The 25,180-nt window shown below is 34.5% G+C and overlaps 1 protein-coding gene and 1 long non-coding RNA gene across 2 annotated transcripts in view; one reads left to right on the forward strand and one right to left on the reverse strand.

Moving 5' to 3' along the window:
• Positions 1-25,180, forward strand: part of ANKRD34C (ankyrin repeat domain 34C) — a 142,672-nt gene that overhangs the window by 21,621 nt on the left and 95,871 nt on the right. The window contains exon 2 of the mRNA XM_031955636.1: positions 24,243-24,372. The gene's annotated coding sequence lies outside the window, so the exon portion shown is untranslated. The remainder of the gene's footprint in view (positions 1-24,242; positions 24,373-25,180) is intronic.
• LOC116421868 lies at positions 1,487-9,828 on the reverse strand. Its single transcript, XR_004232453.1, has 3 exons — positions 9,750-9,828; positions 6,027-6,091; positions 1,487-2,371 (listed from the first exon to the last, which is right to left on the reverse strand). It is a non-coding gene; the product is annotated as an uncharacterized LOC116421868 (long non-coding RNA).

Here is a 25,180-nt window from a genome sequence, read left to right on the forward strand (position 1 = left end):
TCATGATGTTAGCATGTGGAGCAAAATCCTATTTGCCCCAGGCTAATTTTAGTACTGATCAGAAGACAGAATCTAGTTCCCATGGTCCATCTCTAATGTCAATTATTCTCAAAAATGCCATACCCTAGACTTCCTTTTCCAGATGTAATTCATTTTAATTAAGTGCCAGAATTCCTATTCTTGCTTCTGTGTTTAATTGAAAACCAATGGATAGGAGAGGAACTGATTTACTGTCATAGTTTGAACATACTGACCAAAGCAACTGATTGTTTTGGCTTCTTGAATATAAATTCTAGAGGCAGAAATCCTCTGAGATTTGGGTAAAGTTACTCTTCTCTTCAGTGACCCAGTTTTAGCCAAAATGGGACTAATAATATCCATTCACAGCTCAGTATTGTGAGGATTAGAGAGATAATGTATGCAAATGTATGCATTCAGCTCCTCAAGCGAAAGGAGCTGTCTTAAGGCTAGGGCATTATTATCATTTACACTTTCCCCAGCATTCTTTATGCATGAAAATTTCTCTATCTATGCTCCTGCTATCCTTATCTCCTGTGGAATAATCAGCTCTTAGACAGATCTGTCTTTGGTCTTTTCAATCTCCTTCATTTAGCATGGCCTAATTGAGAGCAGAGAACTGGGAATAAGAAGGCCTCTGGTTGGTTCTGTCACTAGCTCTCTCTGAGACCTTGGAAAAATAACTTTACTTTTCTGAGTCTCAGTTCCCTCTCCCATAACATGGTAGATGTATGTACAACCCTTTCTAATTTTTTTTTTTTTAGCTCTAATTTCCATAACTCTAGTCAAGGAGATTATTATTTCTTTCATGTATCTTACTGATTTGCATGTGTCTGCCTATATGGCTATCTCTCTCACATACATATAGATTTCTCTTTTTTAGTGAATTAGAGATTCCATGGCAACTTTTTTTTAATCTGGATTTTTCTGCTTCACATAAATGGAATATAAGATGATTTTATGGGAATAGGAATTTATTCTCAGGATTAGTTCCTAAGGGACTATTGTTGAGCTCAAATCCAGAGGTTACCCCAGCCAAAGTCAGGGTTTCATCTATTTGATCAAAGGATCACAGATTTGGAACTGGACTTTAGAATTAATTTTCATCTTATTAATGAGAGAACTGAAGTCCAGAAACTTGAAGTGACTGATCCAGAAAACCAATTAACAAGGAACAAAGTTGGAATTTGAGTTCAGATCCTCTAACTCTAAAGCTTTCATTTGGGTTAGGCAGCTTCCTAAATACTTTTCTACCTGCCAACCTTTCCATCTGTAACATTTTATATCACATCCTATAAATCATTTTACTTTAATCACCTGAATTTTTCTGGTAAAAGTTGATTTTTAGGCCTGAATTACCTAGAAAATTAGCTAAGTTCAGGTTTTTCCATTCATGAAATCTGGAGAGCATAGAACCAAAAGGATTAGGCAGAATTGTATGCTCTCTGAAGTGAACATTTGGTGTTTCTTAAGTTTGACCTTATGATCTTAACTTGATGGTTATACAAAAATGGTGAGTATTATTTGTCTCATTTTGAAAAAGAAAAGCAGTGGTTGTTCATTTAACAATCTCTAACATACTCTTCCTGGAATGTGGGGAAAGTAGACAGTGAATACAAATTTCACAGAAGCAGGCCTTTTTTAACATTTGAACTGTGCTCTCCTACACTTAAAGCTGCCAAATAATAATGTAGGTCCACTCAAACAGTACAGTAATACTTTATATCCAGGATTGTCTTCTTTCCAGTACAGAACCAAGAATCAGGAAGCAAGTAGAAAAGAAAGAACTCTGGTCATCCATGATGGGTGTCACAAAGCACTGAAGGTCATTTAATTTATTTATATGAAAGTCCTCAGGTCTTCTCCCAGAACCTATTTGTTGTGACTTTATAGATAATTCTGACAAGCCTGGTTGTTTGTTTTCTAAGCTCACAACAAGTTTGAGGCAACAAATTAGAAGTGGAGAGAATTGCTGTCAAGGGCAGAAGCATTAACAGCAGTGAGAGGTGACATCTGACAGCAAAGTGAGGTGACACAAAAACTTGGAAAAATAGATAGAAGAACACAAATAGCACAGCTATCAGAGCAAATCAAGACTAGCTTTCAGTATAACTACATCTCTTTAAATGGAGAATGTGATGGAGGATAGTCATGAAATTCCAATAAGGGGTTGATATGGAAGCAAGTAGTCAAATGGGCATTATGGTGCTCTCTGGAACTTCTGTTCAATATACACTCCTAATTCAGTGAGCTTGTCTAATTCAGAGGCCATCTCTTCAATGATTCCTTCTGGATCGTTTCCATCACTAATGACTTCTCCCATCCAGCCTCACAAAAATCTTTTCTTGTAAAACTGTAAGGTAATTGGAAAGTAGAGTTACTCTTCAACATGAATGTGTTTATTTTCTATGACTTTAAGATTTTATTAGTAACCTTATTTTCACTTCTGTGTTGGCAGTCTATGTACAGTAGAGAAAAAAATGAGAGATGTGGTGCACATAAATTTGTGGAGCAGGTGGTATCCTACTGAACACTTCACTCATCTTGTTCACCCTATCATTGTTATCTAAAGAACTCTCTATGCATTTGTTGCATATTTTCAATGTTTGCTTTTAAAATTCAAGTTTTGTGTTACACTGATGCCCCTTTAGCATAGTGAAAGTGTTTTGGGCTCCAAGCCCAAGTGTGCAAAATCCATGATATGATTTAGTGGGATAAAGAAAGTGTAAAATAAATTTCTGGATGGAAAGTCTACAGATCCTGTTAATAGTGAGTTTGATGCTATTGAATCAATGATTAATTATATCTGCAAAAGGAGGAAAGAATTTGTAAAAGTACATAAATCTGCTCTAGAGAGTGCTAAAGTAACCTCTCAAGTGAATGATAAGGGAGTTAAAAAAAAAAGTTTGTGAGTAAATGAGATGGGAAAAATGAAAAAGTATGATTGATATAGCTGCCATCCACTTTGAAGGCTCAACAAATTTATAAGCATGTAATGAAAGGCCAAGAAAGCATGAAGCCTTTTGTAGCTAGCCAAGGATGCTTTGGTTGATGCCAACTTCCAGAACATGTTGAACACACTGATTGAGAAAAAAGATTACATATTAGAGCAAATGTTTAATGCTAAGGAGATCTGCCTGCGTGTGTGTGTGTGTGTGTGTGTGTAGTATGTGTGTATGTGTGTGTGTATATATCTATATCTATATATATTCATATATCTATATATCTCTATATATCAAAAGTCATTGCCAAACTCCTTGGTTTCAGGCTTTTAAGGGTCATTGGAGCTATTTTTTGTGTGCTGATGCCAGTAGTAACTTCAAATGTAAGCCACTGATGATTTTCCAAACCCCTAATCCCAGTGTTTTGAAAGGAAAAAAACAAAAATACAAAACAAAAAAACAAAACAAAAAGCAAGGCCAGGATGCCAATGCATTAGTATTAGTATTGAAAACATGGATGACTGCAGATATTTATTGTGACTGGTTTAACAGCTGCTTCATTCCAAAAGAAGAAGAATATCTTCAAGGAAAGAACTTTGCATTCAAGGTTCTTTTATTGACGACACACCAATTCATATTTGTGAACAGTTGAAAAATGCCCACAAAAGCAAAGAAATTGTTTTTATGCCACCTAGCACCACATCTTTGATCTAGCCTATGGATCAGGGAATCATAAAAGCTCAAGTCTTATTATACAAGGAAAATCTTTTGCCATGCTTGTGACTACTTGGAATGAACCTGGAGACCACCATGGTAGATTTCTGGAAATGTATTGCTGTGTTTCAAGTCAATTATATTTAAGTAGCTCAGGGAAGTGTTTCATAGGTCACCCTAAACAACTGCTGGGAAAAAATGTTGGCCTGCTTGTATCTGGGATTTTGAAGGCTTCAAAAATGTTGATAAAACAGTGAGGCTGCATGGTAAATCAATCATGCATTTTTTTTTAGCATACATCACCAGGGGTGAAGGGTTAAGGATAGAAAAGAAGAAGGAGTAACCCCAGGAATCAATGAATGGAGTTAGATGCAGTACCTCATGGAAGGTCTTTGGGACAGCAAAGATGATGATGATGATAGAGACATCAAGGTTACTGATCTCATCATTGATCACAACCTCAACGTTAAAAGTCAATTCATCTCTGCTATGCACTCATACTCCAAGACCCTTAAAGACTGCAATTGGTACATGAAGCAGATGGCATTGATAGATTATTTTAAAGGCAAACAATGATATCCACAAGTCATGGTGGACAGTGTCCAAACTGATGTCAGGACTTCATATCTTGATATCTTCTGCCAACAGTGACTAAAACTTCAGCAACCTTTTCCTTATTTTTTAGAGGGTAGCCAACATAGGTTTATAGCAGTTTGGTGTACAATACAACATTCTTACACTGACATCTGACACAATGGAAGGTAAGATTCAGGCTAAAAAAGGTCTTAATTTAAAAATATTATTTCTTATATAATATTTATGATACTAAGAATTTCATGGGTTATGAAAAGTGAATATTGTCTGAAAATATGTTTTTATTGAGGTTTGCAAACAAGGTCACAAAATTCTAGGATGTTACTAGTGAGAAAAAAATGTTTTGCATGCTATCAGTTTTATTTTATGTATTGCATTTTATGGTTTATTTCATGGTTACTGTGCATATAATCAGAATTAATGTTTTACAATAAAGAATTGAATGCAGGAAAGTATGTTTTCAGAAATCTCTAGTAAACTGATTACAATTTTTGGTGGCTGCAGGGATATAATCCTCTTTTATCCATAGGTATAGTGTATCAACATATTTGTTTTTGCCTGTTGCAAGGCTTTCCAAGAATGCTACCCCCACAAAAGTTGAGAATGATTGTAAATGTGTATTATTGTTAATTATTTGCATGTTATTCCTCTACTATATTGTAATTCTATAAACTTTGTATCCATCCTAGCAGTATTGCACATGCAATTGATTATAGTGTGCTTTCTAGAGCCCCCACGTGCCAAAATATACCATCCAGACTAGCTCTCTGAAGGATTTCAGGACCAGCCCATGTCCTTGTTCTTAATGGAGGAATGATGAGGCAGGAACTGACGTGGATGGTCAAACATAGAGTCCTTTTATTGTAAGTTCTTTTAGTCCTAAATACTTAGTACAATTACATCACCACAACACACTGCACATGTGCTAACTACAAATACCTTGCTATTAATGTGCAAATGCCTCTTTTACTGCAGGTATCTCTGTTTCAAGTAGAACACAGATTGTCACATTTTCCTCCCCACCCCGACTTCTCAAGGATGTCCCAAGGGGAGATGAGAGCTGAACCAGGTGTTGTCAACAGGTTCCCTCTGGGCTGAAGGGTTTTATACCTTACCCAGAGTTCCCCCACTGTCTGTGCCTCTCTACAGTTGATGCTTAATAAATATTTGCTGAATGAAGGATCTTGATTTTACCAGTATCCTTGTCTTTGTGGTTTTGATGTGATAGCTTGATCTTTTTTAACTTGACTAGGTTGAAGGAGGAATCTGATAACTAGCTCTGTCCTTCTTCATCTTCACTACTTCTCATCAGAACCTATGGCTTGTGGGTCCTCTGTGACTCTACTCTCCCACTGACCTATTTTAACATAGGATAAGACTAATGGGGCATTTCAGAGAGGTAAACAAGTTTATATACATCAGTGGACCCTTAGAATACTGCTTTATTATATATGGTAATTAACATTCATAACATTTAATCATCAAAAAAAGTTAAAATCTATTCTATAATGTTCTTAAAAAGTCATGGGAGTCTGTTAACCCCAATTGTCTCAGCAACAACAACAAAAAAGTCATGCGAGTGTGAAAGAGTTTATATTTTATATGTGTCAGAGTAGGTTTATTCTACAATTTTATAAAATTGTGAAATAAACTTACTCTCACACAAAAACTTTGGCTATTCTAAATGTCAGTTATTTGTTCTTTGGCTACTCTATAAGCTTCAGATTCCTTATCTATAAAAGAGGAAACAGTACTTACCTCATTGGGCTACTGTGATGTTGAAATGAGATTAGTTATTCAGAGTCTTCTGTGATCACAACATACTGTAATAATAAAAGCTCATATTTATAAAGTTCTTTAAAGTTTACAAATTGCCTTCTCTATTTTTCCTTCTCTCCCTTTTTTTCTCTCTCTCCCTCCTTTCTCTCTCTCTTTCTCTTTCTCTCTGTCTCTCTCTTCCTCTCTCTCTTTCTTCCCTTCCCTCCTTTCTCCCTTCCTACTTCCCTCCCTCTTTCCTTCTCTCCTCCTCCCTCTTTTCCTTTCTCCTTCCCTCTCTCCCCTCTCTTCTTTCTCTCTCCTCTTTCCCTCCCTCTCTTCCTCCCTATTTTCCTCTCTCTCTCCCTCTCTTCCTCACTCTTTCCCTCCCTTTTTTCCTCTCTCCCTGACTCCCTCTTTATCTTTCTCCTTTCTTCTTTCCCTCTCTCCCTTTCTCTCTCTCCCTCCTTCCTTCCTCCTCTCTCTTTCCCCCTATCTAAAATCTTGTTGATCAATGAAGAAATCCTATGAGATAAATATTATTAATCCCTATTTTTTACAGATGAAGAGACTGAAATTCAGAAAGAAAAAAGAAATGACCTATCTAGAATTATATAGATAGTAAATACTCAAGAAAGGATCTGAATACAGGTCTTCTGACTTCCTAACTCCAAGATCATTTTTTTGTCCCACTTGTCCCTTCCACTTCCAAAAGATTTATTATCATTATTCCTCTCTTTTTTAAAAATTAAAATTCATTTCTAAATCAATCAGTTTAAATACCCTCTGCAACTGCTTTCATTTTGGGGTGTGTGTGTGTGTGGAGATGACACTTTGGAACAAAACAGAATCATTAAAAAACATAATTGAGGTGTTTGCCATTAATCATAAGTACAATTTTTCTTGTCTAGGTGCTAAATTAAGCCTCCAAGCTAGTTGTGATTAGTTTGAAGGAAATTGCATTCCCTTGTTGAATTCCTTTGTGGGTGTTCATTCGTTACAATTCTGTATCCAGCTTGACTTCTGATTTGTAGCTGGTATTTAGCTCCTTGATAGTGTCAACACACACACTTTGTGCACAGATTACACCATAGATTCTATCCTGCCATTGTTTCCATAGAGTCAAAACACTTTTTAGACAGATCAGTGCCTCGCATATAAAATCCACTTAATATGTACTTTTTTTTTTTTTTTAAATTATGGACATTCAGAGACTTCCTTGTGTTACAGCATAGTTTTTGCCTTTATTATTTAATTGGTGAATCTTGTTATAGACAATGTAACAGTAAGAAATGATCATTTCCCTCTAAATGAGATTTAATATATCATCTCACTATTATACAGATAATTTAATAAATTTAGTTGGATTCTATGAGATTCATCAGAACAAGATTTGCCTGTGCATTGTATGTTGCCTTTGTTTTATAATATGATTTGTCAGAATTCAAATCAGGCTTCCTCAAGGACTTGGATTTCTGTTAGAACTCTTATTGCTTCATGTAGCTATTTGGTCTAGAACTATACAAATGGGAATATGCTATAAACAACAACAACAAGAACAACCTACTAGAATTAAAATCAGCAGACTAGAATAAAATCCTTTCTTTGTTACCTGTGTGATTTTTGGTTATTTAAACTCAGTTCTCTCATTTGTAAAATGAAGAGGGTGGATTTTTTTATGATTCCTTTCAATGCTAAACCTTGTGATTCATGGTTGAATTAAATAGGAATATAAGTACCTGTAGAGTAAAAGTCAAACCATCTAATTAATGTGTATTTGATGATCAAATTCAATCTTTATTGGAGATATAGTATAGTAGAAAGATCATTAACTTAGGATTCAGGAGTTTCAAGTTCTAATTTTTATATTTCAGAACAGAGGGCTTGCTGGTATACACTCTCAAGGACTAATGGAAATTCCAAAAGATCAGCTCTTTCACTAATTTTCCATCCCTTTACCTGTTTAGTAATAAATATCATCATATATTCTGTTTACCTTTTTTTTTTACCTGAACATTTTCTTTATCCTGGTTTTCCCCAAGAAATAAAAAGATTAGCAATTACCTTAAAATATACACATCTAGAACTAGAAGAGTGAATTGAACTTCTGTTGGAATTGTAGGAATTTTACTACATGGGGATTCTGAACTATTGTAAGGATAATAATAACTTTTTACCAGACATTAATTTTATAAAATAACAGAGAAAGAAACCCCATGGATCTGAGGGCCATTATATTGCCTCTAGGTTAAAAGTTAAAGGATATGTCTGAAAGAATCTCCAGTTTTCTAATATGGGGGCGGGGGGAAGGAAGGAAAGGAATTTGAAGAGAAAGAAAGAAGCCAGGATGAATAGTCTTGGTGAGAAGAAAGCAGAAAGAATACTTGTGTGACCCATAATGGTAACAAATGATTTAATCCAACAAATATTTATGAAACCCCTAAAATATGCAGGCCCTAAAATATTGTGTTAGTGGGTATAAACACAAAAAAAATGTAAATGCTCCCTGCTTTCAAGAAGCTTATATTCTTCTTGTTATAATCTGTACCAAACATTCTAGCACTTTGCTAATGTTTTACTCTTCTCTAGTTACTTCTTAAATGAGAAGAGATCAATTTATATTTCTTTCAGGAATAATAATTCAAAATTTTTTTAGCACTTACATAATCACCTTCAAGGTTCTTTTACATCCATAACTTTATTAGTCATTATGACATTCCTTTGAAAACAGTTCAAATACTGTGTCAGGCACCAGCTACATGACTCTAGGTAAGTCACTTAACCTCTGTCTCAATTTTTTCATCTGCAAAACAGGCTTAATAATAACACCTATCTCAGAAGATTGTCAGGAGAATAAAATGAGATGATACTCATGAACCTCCTTGTAAAACTTAATTTGCTATATAAATGTTAACAAATATATAGATGCTATTTGTGAGGTAGGCTGGCCATGTGTTTGTTGATATATAAAGGTATAGGCCATATCTAGGTGAGGAAAATGAAATCTAGGCAGATTCAATGCCTTGTTCGGGGTAACACCCCTTATTGTAGGCAAAAAAGAAAATACTGTAGAATTTTGGACATCCCGCTAATCTACTTCTTTTATGATATTTCCATTGCATCCAATGCCAGAACGTGTCTGAGCACACACACTGGACATTTAATAAATGCATAGTTTTAGTTATTGTTTGTTTAATTACTGTTAATCTCAATGGGAGGTCAAGCACTGTTATTGTGTCACTTTTAATCTCTAATAATTTACACTAAAGCCCAATCAGGGTAAGTGGGGATGCATGATATAGAGGTAATGAAAATAACATTGGATTGAGAATCAGTGGAGCTGGATTCTAACCATCTCAATTATAGTTATGACCTGAGAAAAAGTCTCCTCATCTTTCTGACTCTTAGTGTCCTCTTTTGCAAAATAAGTTTAGACTAGGTACACTCCAAGGGTCTTTTCAAAAATAATTCCTAAAATTTTTTGATTCATTCTACTCAGATGGTCAAAACCTGTGGTCCTGAGCTAAGGCCTCCAGTTCCTCCTGATCTGTTCTTATATTTTTTTGCCTTTGTTCAGAAATATTCTAGCAGAATTTTCTAAGGTGGTCTCCCCTCTTAAAAGAAAGTCCATTTAGTTTAACTTCTGGCTTTTCTGAACCATATACTCTTCTGAACCCAGTCAAAGCTCTTTCAGCCAAGGGAAGCAGCATGATTCATAACACATACTTGCTTTTCTTCCTGAAACGAATCCCTGCTGCCCATCCTTTCAGAGTTTTCAAATGTCAGTACCTGCTGACTCCTTTTCTAGTTACTGAACTATTTTTAACTGACAGTTGCTATGGTAACATCAGAACCACTTGAAAAGAAGTAGCCATTCTGGCAATATTACAAATGTTGGCTGCCTCACCTCTTCATTAATCCCTAGTGGGTAAGACTATGACTATTTGAAATCCTGTGAGAAGTCAAATTGCTGTGCATTATCATTTGAAGCTATGCTTGGTCTTTCCTCTATTTACATAATATCCACATTAAAGTTTTTATCCTTCTAACCCACAGTGACACAACCAACTTATTGAAGCAGGATCCTGGAATGGTGTTACGGTTAGAATAAACATTTTATTATATTTGAATCCTATTTATCATTTATAAGTAGGTTCAAGAAAGGTTCAGCTAAATTCACACAGGAACAAAACAGATTAAAATGAAGAAGGCAGAGTTATTCTGACTATATCCTTAACCTTTTCAGGCTGCTGTATGAAAAGACACCTGCTGCGTTTTCTCATCACAAAACTTTGCTATCACTGTCTGAGATAGAATATTGGGCTGACTGAGTCATTTTCTGATTTTGAAAGCACTATTAGATGATAAGCTCCTTGAGGGAAACAGAAAATGTCCTTTCCTTTTCTTTCTATTTCCTACAGTGCATAAATAGACATTTGGTAAGGCTGTGGTTGCTGACTGCTTCAAAGAGGATGGTAGAGCTACCTTATTCAAATAATATTTATAACAAATGTCCACTACATATAGCTAACTGCCTATATGGAAGAAGAGGAAAGCATTTTTCAGATATCTGTATATATCTCAGATATAGATCTCCCCTTCTTTTTAGTCACATAGTCACTATAATAGCAGGGTCCTCATCACTTTCATGCTAGACTATTGAAATAACCTTCCAATTGGATTTCCTGCCTCAGATTTCTACCTACTTTAGTCCTCAAACCGTTTGGTTAGTTAGGGGGCTGTTTACCTCAAGCATGTGAAGACTTCTCATGACAGAATGGACAAAGGAGCACAATTTATTCCAACAGCCATAAGGCAGCTAAAGCATGTGATGTGGAGTATTTGACATCAAAGATGCCAAGGTAATCCACTGCATCCCTGGTCATTGCCAGACCTCTTGACTTTTGCCTTGCCATCGAACTTGAGACTTTGAAAGAGAAAATGAAGTTGACAACATTATGCAACTGTCATAAATCCAATTCATATGCAAGTCACAGCATCAACCAGGATGTCATTGATCCTCTTCAAAAATGAAGGATGAGGAGGGTTAGAGCCAAGATAATGGTAAAGAAAAGTCAGGGACTCATTGGAGTTCTCCCCCAAACCTCTCCAAATAACTTTAAATAATGCCCCCAAACAAATTAAGGAGTGCAGAATTCACAAAAGGATTAGATGAAACAATTTTCTAATTCAAGATAACTTAAAAGGTCAGCAGGAAAGCTCTGTGGCACCAGAGTGAAAGTTGAGCTTAGTTCAGCACAGGTTGTTCTCCAGCAAATCAATAATAGGCATTGGGTGTAACTAAATAAGTGGTAGCAATGGTGGATTCCAGATCTCTCTTTCCAGAGGTGGTAAGAAAGTCTTACAACTAGTCAGAAGAAGATTACCAATTTCTATTCACTGGCAGGTAGGACTCTATTGTATTGTCTATACTTGGATATGAGTCACAGGTCTGGGTCTTGATCCCATTGCAAGGAGGAGCATTAGCACTCTATAGTCTATAGCCTCATAGGATTTAGGATTTTTCTTACAGTTCCAAAGAGGAAAAAAAGTGCTTGGAGTCACTTTCAGACCAGAGCTTCATAGGATTTGGAGTTTTTGTCACAGTTCCAAAGAGGAAAAGAGTGCTTGGAGTCACTTGCAGACCAGAGCACAGACCAGGAGAGTAGTAAGCACACTTCTCCCTAGATCATCCCACCCTAAAGAACTGAAAACTTAGAGATCCAAAAGTTATCTCTGAAAACAACCCCACAAAAACCTGAAACTTGAAACAGTGCTTACTAGACATTAACATAGAGTTAAAAGTAAAAAAAAAAAAAAAAAAAAAAAAAAAAAAAAAAAAAAAAAAAAAAAAAAAAAAAAAAAAAAGCTGGAAAAATGAGCAAACAACAGAAAAATATCCTCATTGCACATGTTATGATAGTGACAGGGGAGATCAAAACACAAACTCAGGAGAAGGAAAACAAAGTCAAAATTCCTATATTTAAAGCCTCAAATTAAAATATGAATTGGTCTCAGGCCATAGAAGAACTCAAAAAGGGTTTTAAAAAGCAAATGAATGGTAGAAAAAAAATTGAGAAAAGAAATGAGATACAGGAAAATCATGAAAAAAGAATGAAGAGTTTGGTAAAGAAAGCACAAAAAATACTGAAGAAAATTACACCTTAAAAAAGAGAATAGATGAAATTGGGGAAAAAAGGCACAAAAATCTGATGAAGAACAAAATGTCTTGGAAAGCAGAATTGGCCAAATGGAAAAAAAAGAGGTACAAAAGCTCAATGAAGAAAAGAATTCCTTTAAAAATTAGAATTGGGCAAGTAGAAATTAATGACTTTCTGAGACATTACAAAGGATGAATAACATCTACCTAACTTGAGTTGTGAGGATAGCATTTTATGTCTTAAAATGTTATAGAAAGGTAGAAATAATATGGCCTCCATTCTAAATGAAAGGATTATAGGCATAGGAGTCAATCTGTCATTTATAGGTCACTAAAGGTAGAAGGGATTAGAGAGAGCTTTGGAAGTGGAACTTATTACATGAACATTGAAAGAAGAATGGGAAGAAAAATTCAAAGAGATAGGAAACAGTTGGAAGTGGGATCACTGAGATGGTGATTCAGGTCTTTACATTACATGAATAGGAAACTTGGACAATCAATAGCAATTTTTTTTCTGTCTGCTTGTTCTGAAAATAGTTGGCACCCTAGAATAACAAGAATAACTAGAATATCCATGCTTCAAAGATACCTGTCTATGATCAGGTATATTCAGGGAAGACTAGATCACTCCTTCAACCCTCAGTCCTAAAGAATGAGGAAGGAGGAAAGGGTCGTTGGACAAAATAGGCCATCAAATTGGCTAAAATAATTTAAAACTAATAAATTTAAAGCTTAGGAATTTGTTGAAGAACAGATGCATTCATTTATTGCTACTAGAATTGCATGTCTTGGTGGAAAGCAATTAAATAGTATGTGGCAAAGTTACATAAAGAATTATACCTTTGACTCAGTAATTACAATGTTCAAAAATATGTCCTATGTTCTTAATAAGAAAAAGACCTTGGATTTCTTATGGCAGAACTATTTGAGATTACTAAAGAAACCAGAAGCAACCTAAGCTGACATTTTCTATCTGCATTATATTCAAATACCTTATATTTATTCTCTTTATATTTTCTAAATATTCTTTTGTACAGACTTCTTGTTGCTCCTTTAGAATAAATAAATAGGAACTGTTATTCTTTTTTTTTATTATTATTTATTTATTTAATAGCCTTTTATTTACAGGATATATGCATGGGTAACTTTACAGCATTAACAATTGCCAAATCTCTTGTTCCAATTTTTCACCTCTTACCCCTCCCCCCCTCCCCCAGATGGCAGGATGACCAGTAGATGTTAAGGACATTAAAATATAAATTTGGCAGGATGACCAGTAGATGTTAAATATATTAAAATATAACTTAGATACACAATAAGTATACATGACCAAAACATTATTTTGCTGTACAAAAAGAATCAGACTCTGAAATATTGTACAATTAGCTTGTGAAGGAAATCAAAAATGCATGTGGACATAAATATAAGGATTGGGAATTCAATGTAATGGTTTTTAGTCATCTCCCAGAGTTCTTTTTCTGGGCATAGCTAGTTCAGTTCATTACTGCTCCATTAGAAATGATTTGGTTGATCTCGTTGCTGAGGATGGCCTGGTCCATCAGAACTGGTCATCATATAGTATTGTTGTTGAAGTATATAATGATCTCCTGGTCCTGCTCATTTCACTCAGCATCAGTTCGTGTAAGTCTCTCCAGGCCTTTCTGAAATCATCCTGTTGGTCATTTCTTACAGAACAGTAATATTCCATAATATTCATATACCACAATTTATTCAGCCATTCTCCAACTGATGGACATCCATTCAGTTTCCAGTTTCTAGCCACTACAAAAAGGGCTGCCACAAACATTCGTGCACATACAGGTCCCTTTCCCTTCTTTATAATCTCTTTGGGATATAATCCCAGTAGTAACACTGCTGGATCAAAGGGTATGCACAGTTTGATAACTTTTTGAGCATAGTTCCAAACTACTCTCCAAAATGGTTGGATTCGTTCACAACTCCACCAACAATGAATCAATGTCCCAGTTTTCCCACATCCCCTCCAACAATCATCATTATTTTTTCCTGTCATCTTAGCCAATCTGACAGGTGTGTAGTGGTATCTTAGAGTTGTCTTAATTTGTATTTCTCTGATTAATAATGACTTGGAGCATCTTTTCATATGACTAGAAATAGTTTCAATTTCTTCATCTGAGAATTGTCTGTTCATATCCTTTGACCATTTTTCAATTGGAGAATGGCTTGATTTTTTATAAATTAGAGTTAATTCTCTATATATTTTGGAAATGAGGCCTTTATCAGAACCTTTGACTGTAAAAATATTTTCCCAGTTTATTGCTTCCCTTCTAATCTTGTCTGCATTAGGAACTGTTATTCTTTATGTCCTTCTATATATTCCTTATATTCTTAAGGACTAGTATAGTGATTAAAAATGCTTATTCATCAATTGTTTGATTGAAATAATATGTGCAGGTATATCAGAAAAGGGATAATTAAGTGGCATGATGGATGAAATGCCAGGCCTAGAGTCTCTTTGACTATGCCAGGAATGTTTGAGTTCAAATCCACCTTTGGACACTTACTAGTTGTGTAAACCTGGGTAAGTCACTTTACCCTATTTGCTTCAGATTCCTCAATTTTACAATGAACTGAAAAAGGAAATGGCAAACCACTTCTGCATGTCACCAAGAAAACCCCCAAAAGGAGGCAGACATGACGTTAAATGATTAAATAACAAAAAAGAGAATAACATCCTAGTCTCATTGTGTCATGTCTCCTTGATGGGCCTTTATTTGGGATTTTGATTTCATCTTTTTACAGAGTGAATAAATATGCTTTTTTATCATTACCTTGTTGGCCTCACTTTGTTAATTTGATTATGGCTCTCTGATAGACATGGCTATTTCAACTCATTTGTATTTGATTGAGGATGACTGATTAATTATGATCAGATTAATTTGATTTGATGATTTCAGACTATTGTATTAGATCTTTGAAAAGAACAAAGAGCAAACTTAGGAGGGGATGAAAAGTGGAAATTTATGCATCATTTCTCCTCCTTTCTCCATCATCCAGTGTGGAACACACTGCATTTTCAAGAATCCTCTAATACTTGACTCAAAAGGTGAAATGAGATGAGAGAAGGAAACAAGAATTTATTAAATGTTTTACATATATTAACTCATTTCAAAAATCTGGGAAATTATTATCCTTGTTTCACTGGTTTAGTGATTTGTTCAGGGTCAAAAAGCTAATAAAAACCATCATGTTTGAACTCAGGTTTTTAGCTCTAGGCTCAGTGCTCTATCCACTGTTACTTAGTTGCCTCTAGGGACAAGGCAGAAATGTGCACAGAAGTCAGGGAAGCTGGTGAGAAAATGGCCAAGGTATAAGATAAAACCCAGCAAGGATTGCCTAGCTTTAATAGTACTTGCTTTATACTGCATTTAATGGTTTGGCAGGTCTCAACTTCATGGAACAAGATTCCCTCAAATTGGGTATTCCCTGGTTATCTTCCTTCTCCCCAAGAGGAAGAACTGAAGTTAATCAAAGGGACATATCCAGAGTCTCACAGTTAGAATGCATCTGTGGCTGGATTTGAACTCAGGTTCTCCTAACTCCAGGCTCAGTTCGTTATTCACTGTACTACCATTTTTTACTTCCATTTCAATTTACTAATTATTTTTGAGTCTACTATAGGCAGAACATTATTAAGAGCTGAGATTGATACAAAAATGTGTAAGACACAATCTTTGTCCATAGGGAATTTAAGATATTCATTGGGAAGAAAAGATATGAGAAAGTTGAAAACAAAACCAGATAATATGGGATTATTTCATATAGACTGTTCATATACTAAGAATCAAGAATCTCAAAGAGTGAATTCCCTGAGGGTTGGAGTGACTGGGGGAGGCTTCATAGAAAAATGTGATTTGAACTTGGCCTTAAAAGATAGAAAACATTCAGGTAGAAAGAGTAGGTAGATGGACAAAAGTGTGGAGGCAACAATGAACAAAGGTTATTCAGTACATGCTAAGTAGATAAGTGTAATTCTAGAAAAACTTATTGTACTATGAGAATGCAATAGAAGATAGTTTGAAAAGGTAAAGAAGGGTTTATTTGTTGTAGAATTTTGAAATCCAGAAAAAAAGAGTTTGAACTTTATTTTATAGGCAATGAAATGGCAATGCCATTTATTTATTTTAATATCAGGGAGATGATGGATGAAATCAGTTAGGACTCCAGTGGTGATGTGTCAGGTGTGTTATGAAAAAGGAAGAATCATAGCTAACATTTATTTATTTGTTTTTTATTATTATAGCTTTTTATCTACAAGATAGATGCATGGGTAATTTTTCAGCATTGACAATTACAAAACCTTTTGTTCCAATTTTTCTCTTCCTTCCCCCCATCGTTCTCCCCAGATGGCAGGTTGACCAGTACATGTAAAATATGTTAAAGTATAAGTTAAATATAATATATGTATACATGTCCATACAATTATTTTGCTTTACAAAAAGAATCAGACTTTGAAATAGTGTACAATTAACCTGTGAAGGAAATAAAAAATGCAGGCGGACAAAAATGGAGCGATTGGGAAATCTATGTAGTGGTTCATAGTCATGTCCCAGAATTCTTTCTCTGGGTGTAGCTGGTTAAATTCATTACTGCTCTGTTGGAACTGATTTGGTTCATCTCATTGTTGAAGAGGGCCATGTCCATCAGAATTGATCATCATATAGTATTGTTGTTGAAGTATATAATGATCTCCTGGTCCTGATCATTTCACTTAGCATCAGTTCATGTAAGTCTCTCCAGGCCTTTCTGAAATCATCTGCTGGTCATTTCTTACAGAACAATAATATTCATATACCACATTTTATTCAGCCATTCTCCAATTGATGGGCATCCACTCTGTTTTCAGTTTCTGGCCACTATAAAGAGGGCTGCCACAAACATTCTTGCACATACAGGTCCCTTTCCCATCTTTAAAATCTCTTTGGGATATAAGCCCAGTAGAGACACTGCTGGATCAAAGAGAATGCACAGTTTGATAACTTTTTTTTAGCATAGTTCTAAATCGCTCTCTAGAATGGCTGGATGAATTCACAATTCCACCAACAATGTATCTGTGTCCCAGTTTTCCCACATCCCCTCCAACATTCGACATTATCTTTCCCTGTCATTCTAGCCAATCTGAGAGGTGTGTAGTGGTATTTCAGAGTTGTCTTAATTTGCATTTCTCTGATTAATAATGACTTGGAGAACCTTTTCATATGGCTAGAAATAGTTTCAATTTCTTCATCTGAGAATTGTCTGTTCATATCCTGTGACCAATTTTCAATTGGAGAATGGTTTGATTTCTTATAAATTAGAGTCAATTCTCTAGATAGTTTGGAAATGAAGCCTTTATCAGAACCTTTGACTGTAAAAATGTTTTCCCAGTTTATTGTTTCCCTTCTAATCTTGTCTGCATTAGTTTTGTTTGTACAAAGCTTTTCAATTTGATATAAGCAAAATTTTCTATTTTGTGATCAATAATGATCTCTAGTTCTTCTTTGGTCATAAATTCCTTCCTCTTCCACAGGTCTGAGAGGTAAACTATCCTATGTTTTTTTTAATGTATTTATAACCTCATTCTTTATGCCTAGGTCATGAACCCATTTTGACCTTATCTTGGTGTATGGTGTTAAGTATGGATCAATGCCTGCTTTCTGCCATACTAATTTCCAATTTTCCCAGCAGTTTTTATCAATGAGTTCTTATCCCAAAAGCTGGGGTCTTTGGGTTTGTTAAACACTAGATTATTAAAGTTATTGACTGTTTTGTCCTTTGAACCTAACCTATTCCACTGATCAACTAGTTTATTTCTTAGCCAATACCAAATGTTTTTGGTAATCACTGCTTTATAATATAATTTTAGATCTGGTACAGTTAGGCCACCTTCATTTGATTTTTTTTTTTTCATTAGTTTCCTACAAATTCTTGACCCTTTATTTTTCCACATGAACTTTGTTGTTATTTTTTTCTAGGTCATTAAAATAGTTTTTTGGGAGTCTAGTTGGTATAGCACTAAATACATAGATTAGTTTAGTTAGTATTGTCATCATTATTGTATCTGCTTGCCGTATCCAAGAGCATTTACTATTTTTCCAATTGGTTAGATCAGACTTTATTTGTATGGAAAGCGTTTTGTAGTTTTGCTCATATAGTTCCTGATTTTACCTTGGCAGATCGATTCCCAAATATTTTATCCTATCAGTAGTTACTTTAAATGGAATCTCTCTTTGTAACTCTGTTGGATTTTTGTTAGTGATGTATAAGAATACCAATGAATTATGTGGGTTTATTTTGTACCCTGCAACTTTGCTAAAGGTATAGATTATTTCTAATAGCTTTTTAGTAGAATCTCTGGGGTTCTTTAAGTATACCATCATAACATCAGCAAAGAGTGATAATTTGGTTTCCTCATTACCTACTCTAATTCCTTTAATCTCCTTCTTGACTCTTATTACCAAAGCTAGCATTTCTAATACAATATTGAATAGTAATGGTGATAGTGGGTAACCTTGTTTCACTCCTGATCTTATTGGGAATGGTTCCAGTTTGTCTCCATTACATATGATGCTTACTGATGGTTTTAAATAGATGCTACTGATTATTTTAAGGAAAAGTCCATTTATTCCTATACTCTCAAGTATTTTTAATAGGAATGGATGTTGGGTTTTATCAAATGCTTTTTCTGCATCTATTGAGATGATCATATGGTTTTTGTTAATTTGGTTATTAATATGGTCAATTATACTAATTGTTTTCCTAATATTGAACCAGCCCTGAATTCTTAGTATGAATCCTACTTGATCATGGTGAATTATCCTGGGATTTTCTATAGCCTTTTTGCTAATATCTTATTTAAGATTTTAGCATCAATATTCATTAGGGAGATTGGTCAATAATTTTCTTTCTCTGTTTTCAACCTACCTGGTTTTGGTATCAGTAGCATGTCTGTGTCATAAAAGGAATTTGGTAGGACTCCTTCATTCCCTATTTTTTCAAATAGCTTATATAGCAGTGAAGCTAATTGTTCTTTAAATGTTTGGTAGAATTCATATGTAAATCCATCTGGTCCTGGGGATTTTTTCTTAGGGAGTTGATTAATAACTTATTCTATTTCTTTTTCTGAGGGACTATTTAAGCAATTTACTTCTTCCTATGTTAATCTGGGAAGCCTATATTTTTGGAAGTAGTCATCCATTTCACTTAGGTTATCAAATTTATTGGCATAAAGTTGGGCAAAGTAACTCCTTATTATTGCTCTAATTTCCTTTTCATTGGTGGAAAGTTTTTTTTTTTTTTTAAGACTAACAATTTGATTTTCCTCTTTCCTTTTTCTAATTAAATTTACCAAAGGTTTATCTATTTTATTGTTTTTTTCATAAAACCAACTCTTAGTTTTATTAATTCAAGTTTTTTTTACTTTCAATATTATTAATTTCTCCTTTTAATTTTAGAATTTCAAATTTAGTATTTGATTGGAAGTTTTAATTTGCTCTTTTTCTAGCTTTTTAAGTTGCAAGCCCAATTTATTATTAATCTTCTCTTTCTCCATTTTATTGAAGTAAGCCTCTAAAGATATAAAATTTCCCCCTATTACCACTTTGACTGCATCCCACAAATTTTGGTGTGTTGTCTCATTGTTGTCATTCTCTTGGGTGAAATTATTAATTGTGTCTATAATTTGCTGTTTCACCTAATCATTCATTTAGATGAGATTATTTAATTTCCAATTACTTTTTGGTCTATTGACTCCTAACTTTTTGTTGAATGTAGTTTTTATTGCATCGTGATCTGAAAAGAATGCATTTACTATTTCTGCCTTCCTGAATTTAATTTGAGGTCTTTATGTCCTAATATATGGACAATTTTTGTATAGGTTCCATGAACTGCTGGGAAGAAAAAATACTCCTTTTTGTCACCATTCAGTTTTCTCCAAAGATCTATCATACCTAATTTTTCTAATATTCTATTTACCTCTTTAATTTCTTTCTTATTTGTTTTGTGTTTGATTTATCTAATTCTGAGAGTGCAAGGTTGAGATCTCCCACTATTATAGTTCTGCTGTCTATTTCTTCTTGCAACTCTCTTAACTTCTCCTTTAGGAAGTTAGATGCTATATCACATGGTGCATATATGTTTAGTATTGATATTGCTTCATTGTCTATGCTACCCTTTAGCAAAATATAGTTTCCTTCCTTATCTCTTTTAATTAAATCAATTTTTGCTTTTCCTTGATCTGAGATAAGGATGGCTTCCCCTGCTTTTTTGACTTCACCTGAAGCATAATAGATTCTGCTCCAGCCTTTTACCTTTACTCTGTATGTATCTCCCTGCTTTAAATGTGGTTCCTGTAAACAACATATAGGATTCTGGCTTTTGATCCAGTCTGCAATCTGCTTCTGCTTTATGGGAGAGTTCATCCCAATTACATTTATGGTTAAAATTACTAATTCTGTATTTCGTGCCATTTTATCATCCCCAGATTATGCTTTTCTTTTTCTTGTCCTTCCCTTATCACTTTTCCCAGTATTAAACTTATGGGTACCACTTGCATCATGCATAGCTGACATTTATAGAGCATTTTTATGGTTTACAAAGTGTTTTAAACGCACTCTCTTATTTGAAAGGAAAGAAGATTAAAAACTGGAAACAAAGATACAACTTAAAAGATACAAAATTTAAACATGAGGTGATGAATGCCTGGATTTTGGTAAATGCAATAGGAAGGAAGAGATGGACATTAAGGAAAATTCAACAGGATCTAGCAAATGATCTGCTAGAAAAAAGAGATGAGTGAAAAATGATGAGATTTTTAGTCTGAGGAACTGGAAGTATAGCAATGTCATTGAAGTAGATAAGAACAAGAACTTATTTAAATAGTAAGAAGATGAGTTTGAATTTAAACCTTTTGAATTTGATCTGATAAGCAGTATATCCAAATGGAAACATTCAGTGAATGTGGTACTGCTGGTTGGGTGGGAAATCAGGAGTGAAGCTAAAGAGTGGAGAATTATTTGCATAGTGTTAACAAGCTTTGTGAGGAAGGTGTTGTAAATCTGATCTATTATTAGTGTTCCTGAAATAAATCTGAAAATAAACAAGGAGAGATTGTTTCTGACCTTATTCCTTTTTTGAACCTTTTTCTGTTATTTAATGGATTCTTTTTGAGGGTCAAAGTGGGTTACAGAGGAAGTACAAATCTTTGCACATGAAGCAAATGGCAAGAAAGGAGACTTTAGTGGACAAGACAGGGCAACAGAGACCTGGAAAGATAATACAAAAAGGGAAGGACCTAAACTCTGCAGATCATCTGGTAGTTATTTCTGTTGTGTGTACCTCTGTTTTTCCAGACTCTCAGGTTCATAGTCTGAGCATTATCTTCACTACATCACTCTCTTTTACCCCTCATATCCATTTGGTTGCCATATCATGCCTTTTTAAAACTGCCACAGCATCTCATACATCTGTTCTCTTCCCTATATTTATGCAGTTACAACTCTGATATAGACTCTCATCATCCCTTGCCTGGTGTCCTCTTATCTCTAGCATAAACTAAAAACTCTTTGTCTTTTAAACTATCTTTCTTCTTTCTTTCACCATTTTTTACCATCTATCTTCAACCTACCTTTACATTCTCATGTTATATTACTTTCCTTCCTGCACTTCACTTTTTGTCCACATTGACCTTTGGTCCTTATAGTTGATTCTTCATCTTCATCAGATATCATTTTTAAAATTTAATTTAATTTTTAATTTATGAAAACATGGAAAGATATAGTAGTAATCTTACATGTTTAGAGTCACTTCTGACTCATTCCCACATCTTGGAATCACTCACTTCTTTCAAGACCTAGCTCAATCAACATGGTTTAAGCAAAGCCTTTTCTTATTTTTCCCAATTGTAGTATCCCTCTCCCTAACTGCTCGGCCTTTATTTGGAATATATTTCTATATGTACATGTTTTCCCTGACAGAATATAAACTTCTTGAGAACAGGCATTGTTGCTTTCAAACTTCTCTATTATTCAGGGAACCACCATTCAGTCACCCAGGCTCACAATCTACATATCATCTTCAATTCTTTATTCTCTCTCAACACTCCATATATGATCTCTGTCCAAGTCTTGCCTGTTGCATCTTTCAGGTATACTCCCTTCTCTCCTGATACTGTAATTATTCTAAGTGCAAACTCTTCTCACATACCTGGGTCTTAATAATCTGTTCATTCCCATCCATCTACCACTCAGTGAGCAAAACTGATCTTCCTGAAGTCCAGATTTATCACTCTATCCCTCATCTAATAAGCTATACTATCTCCTGATCACTTCTAGCATCAAATTTAAAAGTTGTTTAGCATTCAAAACCATTTTAAGTTCCCCTACCTTTCCAGTCTTCTTACACCTTATTTTTTTTCCTCACTTATTCATGCTATTTCCACGAACTGTATGATCCAGCATCACTGAATTCTTGCTGTTTTTCTCATAAGATAATCCATCTTCAGATTTTGAGAATTTAACTTGCTGTATCCCATACCTGGAACATTCTCCTCATTTTTGCTTCCTGACTTCCCTAGCTTCCTTCAAATCTCAGCTAAAATTCTGTCTTCTATGAAAGGCCTTTCCTGTTCCTCTTTAATTGTTAAGCCTCCTCTCTATAGATTATTTCCAATTTATCCTGTATTCTACATGCATGTAGTTGTTTCCATGTTGTCTTCTCATCAGACTATAACCATTTCTTATTTCCCCCTCTCTCTAGCAAGGTAAGTCTTATTCTATTTGAGTTTTGATAAGAAAGTATAAAGACAAAGGAACTACTAGGATTTCTGTCTCCACAGACATTCATATCACTCATAGTCTTGACTTGAGTGGGAGATACCGGGAGCATTAGAACCCCATTCTTTGTGAATATAGGAAATGCCTGGCTTTCCCTTCTCTACTTCCTCCACTATTGGAATAGTGGTGATGGACAAATGATGCTTTTGTGAGGAGACAGGAATATTGGAGTACTTATCATATTTATGTTACCCTTCCTTATTTAGACCTATAGCCATTTTCCTATGCCTTAGGGGGCAATATGATACCTCTAAATGTGGCCAGAACTTCACTCTTGCCCCACTTATTCCATCTGGCTTTGGGGAACTAAACTCAAGCTGAGTAGAAAATTAAAACTTTTATTAATCACCAGAAAATTATTTAATTCTTCTCTCACCCCTCACCAAAAGCTATATTTTTTGGGGGGTGGGGGCATGAGATGATTCTTTTGAGTGAAATGAAGATTTTGTAATTTCTTGATTATATAGACCCTTTTGTACCAAGCATTCTCTAAGCAAATTGGACTACTAGAAATTCTTTAAGCTTGTCTTTTCCTTATCCTTCTTTCTGATTCCTTATTCTTTGAATATATTCACTCATTATCTGCACTGGTTGAAAATTTCTTTTATTGAGATTCAATTCAGGTATACTCCTTCCACAAAACTGAATTGGACTCTCCATCATCTCACTGCCTTCTTCTTCCAAACCTCCAGTAGTTCCTCATCCTCAAGTTTTCATAGTCTATAGCCCTTTTAAAAAATCTGCCCTTAGTATCACTTGAATCAAATTTATCCCTACTAGATTATAAGCTTTATGAGGACAAGGACTATTTCTAGCTCATCTTTGTATTGACAATGTTTAGCCTGGTAAATACCTTTCACATAACAGATATTTAACAAGTTTGGTTGCTGAATTGAAGGTTGAGAACTGAATTTAAAGGAATATCCATCTATAGAAGCCTAAAGGAAAAAGATGAATGAGAGTGAGGCATTAAAAAGAGAAGGAGAAACTACCATCTACAATCATTTTTTCCCCCTAGCTTTGCCTTTTGGCCTTCCATGTTCTATGACACTTTCTCTTTGATGCTTTTCTGCAGACTTGGGAAGCAAGGCCTATGGATTTAGGGCATTGATTGATTTAAAAATATAAAATTTTCATTTTCTACTCTTCTGATTTATGCCTTCAATTATACTCCCAGTCCTCAATTTTCCATCCTTCTCACTTTACTAGGAACTGAATTCCAGAGAATGAGCTATGCATTTAATAATGAAATTGGTCATTTGATGGAAAGTATTCAAATAAAATTTGGATGGCCACCTGTCAAGGATGTTGTTGGAAGGACTTCTGCTTTGGAAGAGAAGTAAGTTTGGATGACTTCCAAATTATTTTCTAATTTAACATTCATCATCTTTTTTTTATTTTACTTTGATCTTTTTTTTATGCCACTAAAGTAATTCCTATACATTAATTATACTGCACCCTGACTTTTGGCTACATTGACTAATTATATGCATATATGTATATATTATATGTTTCTTTACTACATGCAAATATGTATATACTACATGTATGTGCACAAATATTTATAATATATAGATGTATTTATGACTACAAGGCAATTCATTTGAAATTGAGACATATTTCAACAGTATCTTATTAATAGTTTCTAAATATTAAGTAGTAAGCTAATTACATTCAGAAAAAAGCTAAGCTAAAAGAATGGTAAAAGAACCAACCTTTCTCATCATATTCCTTCATTATAATGCATAATCAGAAAGTGATAAATACATTCCTTATTTGCCAACTAATTAAAAAAGTTTATTTACATAAAAATTTATAACCACTGATATTGTTATTTTGGAAATTTGGAAATCTTCATTTTGGACTGAGTAATATAAACAACCATGAATTAATTTACCAAAGATTTCTCACTTTATATAGCAAACTGTGGCAGCCCTGGTATTAGAAATAGGGGCTCCTAATATTTTCTTTTCATCAAATTTCTGGTCCCCTATCTTGTCGAACTGAAATTTTAAGCCAGTGATTAAGAAAAGACTACATTTAAAGTGTCACAGAAGAATAAATAGAATACTATGTTGATGACTATTTCCCTTTCCACTTCTTAAAGCTCATAAAAACCCACTCTTTTTCTTTCTACAGATTCAACA

Source organism: Sarcophilus harrisii, chromosome 2, assembly GCF_902635505.1.
Source record: "Sarcophilus harrisii chromosome 2, mSarHar1.11, whole genome shotgun sequence".
NCBI classification, from domain to species: domain Eukaryota; kingdom Metazoa; phylum Chordata; class Mammalia; order Dasyuromorphia; family Dasyuridae; genus Sarcophilus; species Sarcophilus harrisii.